This window comes from Hemitrygon akajei, chromosome 22, assembly GCF_048418815.1.
Source record: "Hemitrygon akajei chromosome 22, sHemAka1.3, whole genome shotgun sequence".
Taxonomy (NCBI): Eukaryota; Metazoa; Chordata; class Chondrichthyes; order Myliobatiformes; family Dasyatidae; genus Hemitrygon; species Hemitrygon akajei.
In genome coordinates this window covers 45,626,456-45,631,510 of record NC_133145.1, presented here as the reverse complement: position 1 = coordinate 45,631,510, position 5,055 = coordinate 45,626,456, and the positions used below count along the sequence as shown (strand labels likewise).

Genomic DNA, 5,055 nt, shown 5'->3' with positions numbered 1-5,055 from the left:
ACATACAATCAATCTATGTATATAAGCTATCGTATGTTATTTACATTTATTGCGTTTTTTTATTATTGTGTTCTTATTGTGTCTTTTTTCTGTTGCATCAGATCTGGAGGTACAATTATTTAATTCTCCTTGACACTTATATGTTGGGAATGACATTAAATACTCTTGAAATGGAATGTTATCCTCTGGGTACTCAATGATTTCAGTTTGACCACAATCCCTTAGTACCACACTTTGTCAAAACCTGCCTTGATGTCATGGACAGCAATTCTCATTTGACCTCTGGAATTCAGCTCTTCTGTCCACAATTAGTCCAAGGCTATGATAAGCCTGGAGATGAGCGGTCATGACAAATCCCACGTTGGCCATTGAACAGCAGCTTATTGGTGAGCAAGTGCCTTTAATAGCACTACCAGTGATATCTGCTACAACTCCTATCGTTTCTCATATATTGCAAGAACTTTATTGCACTTGTTTGGACAGGAAGAACCTCTGCCTCCAGCAGCTTCCCTGTAAGTGGCACCAGTAAAGAATAATATTCTACATCCACCGCGTGATCCCTTGCTGAGTCTTTCATCGTAAGTAAAGGTGTGAAGTTACAGGTACATAGTTACCTTTCTCTTATCCCGCAAGAAGTTCAGTCAAGTATTTTAATTACTTCAAGGCGTTATGGTTCAAAACCACATAAGCTACAATATTATGTTTCTTAAATGCAAACCGGATACTTCAACAATTACACAATAAATTGCAGAGCAGCAGAACACAGCAAATCACTTCTTGGAATGAATTAAGTCTATTGTCACTTCAATGCATTTGACTCTTGACTGTCTGACATATACCCAATGTGCTATACGCTGGTATTATAATATTAAAGGTGAATGCTGCTGTGAGCTGTGAACGAGCCATTCAATTTTCCATTGACTTTCCACAGGGGGTTTGCAAACCACGATGCTGTCAGTCGTCCATCCAAATGCATCTTCCTTCCAATGGGCTCAATGAACAAGACATGCATCTTCACAATCAATTAATCTCGATTGCACCGAGGCAGTAAATATAAATCAGGGAAAATAAATAAAATCTAAATTCAAATACAGAAAGAAAAATAGAGGAAATAAAAGTGGAATAAAGGTGCAAAACTGAGCTAAATAGTCTGAAAGAGAAAAAATATTTCTTAAAAAATTACCGTGGAAAATTGTTCCGACAGTAATTAAGACTTACAAAGCATTAAAATAACACAGAGACAGCAGAGTTGTGTGCGTGATCATTTTTTTTTGCAGGGAGCACATTAAAAGCAAAGCATCGTAAACAAACGGGCGTCCATACAATGATAATTACAGCAGGGTGCTTGTGTTCCGGCTTTCTGATCTTCATGGTGACTCGGGTCCCGATCAACCTTTCCTCCGATTTCTTTTTACAGATGCGCGGACCGGGGAACTATTACACAGCCTGAACACTGTCCGACACTTTATTCCAGCGGCGCGCCTCCGAGTCCCGGTGCGCGGGAGCGCTCCAGTTGCCGTCCGGCCGCGCACCTGCGCAGTTTAGAGGGAGCAATGCCCCCGATGGACAGGAATAAAGGAGTTTTCGGGGGTGAGATTTGCATTTGCCATTGATGCACCGAGGCACTTTGTGGATATTTTTTTCAATTGGAGTATTTCTTCTCAGCACAGGAACACACACCCATTTATTGCCCATCCCTGAATGTTTCAGGACGGGGCGTTCAGTTAAGAATTGATGGGTAAAGGTGGCGGGGTTTTCTTCCCTGAAATCACCATTATTACGCCAGTTTTTAGCCACTGAAAGAGAAGTCGGACATTAGGCTCCGTCAGTTTTACAGCATGGGGACCCCCTCAGCGATCACCATTCGGGGTTCAATACCGGCCGCTGTCCTCTATGTGACCGCATGGGTTTCCTGTGCTCTGGTTTCCAAAGATATATGTTTAAAGTCAGTGAGTTGAGGGACGTTATATTGGTGCCCAAAAGCATGGGCTCCCAGCGCAATCCCCGCTGATATGATTTGATGCAAACGACACATTTCACTGAATGTTTCAATCTATATGTAACAAAGCTAATCTTTAGTTTACGGTACGGTAGCTCCGTGTCTCTAGACGTTCATCATTAACTGCGCGCCGCTACTCACAGCTAAATTCGCAGTAAAATCTGCTTTCCTCACCAAGCAATGTAAATCCACTCTTCTGCATTCAATCCTTTTAAAACTGGGCGAACGTCTGCTTTCCATTTCAAAGCCTGATTAACTATTTCTCGCGTTGTTCACCGAAAGAATGCCAACTATTCCACAAACACTCTAACCCAATGGAAGTGATCTGTTTATTAATTATTAAGACCAGCCAACAAAACGTGTGTGATCTATCAAAATGTACCATATCTTCAATCTTCAGGGAATTTCTGAGTTATAGCTTTTTGTTGTGGTATGTTGGTAGAAGATTATTTGAACTTTAACTCAAATCTCTCCCAATGCTTTCTGCCCAAGTGTGCCCTGAAACAAATCACCAATTCAAACTAATTATTTTAAAATGTGGAAATTCGTCAAATTGGAAATAAAATTAACAGGTAGCTACTTGTGTTTGGCTGAAGGCAACCGGAACAATGCATTCTTCAAATAACTCCTGTGGCTCTTTAAACATCCCCTCCGAATCACCAGATCATGATTTTATTGTAATACTTAATCCAAGAACATCCTCCAAAAAGTATGTGGTTAATTGTCAGTATTGTACTTGCCTAAACTGAATGCTGATGTCCCCGGAGTGAGGTTGGAACACTCGACAATGTAAGATTTCTTGCCAGACTGATATGCTGGTATAGGAAGTGTGCAGTTGCATAATACCCCATCTTGTCTCTTAGATCAAGTGTTTCAAATAAAGTTAACTATAATTCTTTATGGATGAGTCTGAAAGCTGTTCTGGAGGTAAGACAGGCAGTTCTTAAAGATGAATTGCACTTAGTTATTGATGCACCATCAATAACTCTCGGAGACGTGAGGCGAGAGATAGGCTTTTATTAACTGGAAGAAAAGTCTGTCAGCAGCAAGCGACCATCACACAACATCCTGGAGACTGAGGGAGGAGCAATGCCTCCAATCGCCTTTATACAGGTGCCTGTGGGAGGAGCCACAGGAGCAGTCAGCAGGGTGGGGCGTGTCCAGACAGGTATATGTAGTTCACCACAATTATAAAATAAGGCTTTGGAAAGTGTCGGCATGTCTTTTAACGTTTGGCTCAGTGGATGGTCACAGCTTCAAAGCATTCATTCACGTGAAGGGTTTTGCATTCCACCTTACCAGTCTGAATGGATCTGTCGCCTCGTCCTCTGCAGACGAGTAAGAGTCAGACCAGGTACAGATGAGTTACTAGTTCCACTGAGATGGTGATGTCAGTGCCTCCAGCATGAGTAGAAAGTATCAGAAAGCTCTTACCACCAGCTTTCGGAAGATCAGCAAATGTTCTATTATACTTGGATTGTCATGAATTCAGTGGGAGACTTCCCTGGCCTTGAAACCTGTACTTTTGGACAAAGCTATTGTCATGAATTTAGGAATATTAGACAATGAAAGGAGAGCACTTTGTGCGAGAGATCACTTGTCCTGGGAAAATCACCCCTAAGGGCTTGATCACTGCATTGACGTTGGAATTTTTAATATTTAGTTTTGGCATTTGTCCAGCGTTTTTTGGTGGTGAGCCATCACCTTGAATTGTTGCAGTCTGTTTAGTGAAGGTGCTTCTGCGTAATGTTAGGGAGGGAGTTCCCGCGTTTTGACACTGCAATGACGAATGTAGAGCACAGAATATTGCAGAACAGTGCAGGCCTTTAGGTGCATGATGTTGTGCGGATCAATCTCATCCTTCTCTCCCACACAGCCTTCCATTTTCTATCATCCATGTGCCTAACAGTTTCTTAAATATCCTTAATATATCTGCCTTTACCACTTCCCTTGGCAGGGCATTTCACTTACCCGCCACTCTCTATGTGAAAAGATACTTCGGAAATTCCTCTGGGCCTCCACTCTGCCAAGAATCCTGCCATTAACACCTGTGTTCTGCCTTCCAATTCGACCTTCCAAAAATGAATCACTTCACACTCTGCCGGGTTGAACTCCATCTGCCACATCTCAGCCCTGTTCTGCATCCTGTCAGTGTCCCGTTGCCATCTACAACAATGCTCCACGCCATCCACAGCTCCATGGACCTTCATGTTATCTGCACACGTACTAACCCACCCTTCCATTTCCTCATCCAAGTCATTTGTAAGATTCACAAAGAGCAGGGGTCCTAGAACAGATCTCTGCGGGACACCACTGATCATCAACCTCCAGGCAGAATACAGACAGACAGACATACTTTATTGATCCCAAGGGAAATTGGGTTTCGTTACAGTCGCTCCAACCAAAAATAGTGTAGAAATATAGCAATATAAAACCATAAATAATTAAATAATAATAAGTTAATTATGCCAAGTGGAAATAAGTCCAGGACCAGCCTATTGGCTCAGGGTGTCTGACACTCCGAGGGAGGAGTTGTAAAGTTTGATGGCCACAGGCAGGAATGACTTCCTATGATGCTCAGTGTTACATCTCGGTGGAATGAGTCTCTGGCCAAATGTATTCCTGTGCCTAACCAGTTCATTATGGAGTGGATGGGAGTCATTGTCCAAGATGGCATGCAACTTGGACAGCGTCCTCTTTTCAGACACCACCGTCAGAGAGTCCAGTTCCACCCCCACAACATCACTGGCCTTACGAATGCGTTTGTTGATTCTGTTGGTGTCTGCTACCCTCAGCCTGCTGCCCCAGCACACAACAGCAAACATGATAGCACTGGCCACCACAGACTTGTAGAACATCCTCAGCATCGTCCGGCAGATGTTAAAGGACCTCAGTCTCCTCAGGAAATAGAGACGGCTCTGACCCTTCTTGTAGACAGCCACTACTCGTCTCTGCCTTCTATGGGTAAGCTTATTCTGTGTCCACATGGCCAAGTTTCCATCAATCCCATGCGTCCTGACTTTCTGAATTAGGTACTTTATGAAATACTGGCAACA

At 43.0% G+C, this 5,055-nt stretch overlaps 1 long non-coding RNA gene across 1 annotated transcript; it reads right to left on the bottom strand.

The window, feature by feature from the left end:
* Positions 1-636: 636 nt before the first annotated feature.
* On the bottom strand, positions 637-3,062 carry LOC140714888 (uncharacterized). The gene is made up of 2 exons (XR_012096020.1): positions 2,740-3,062; positions 637-2,497 (listed from the first exon to the last, which is right to left on the bottom strand). It is a non-coding gene; the product is annotated as an uncharacterized lncRNA (long non-coding RNA).
* Between the last annotated feature and the right edge of the window lie 1,993 nt (positions 3,063-5,055).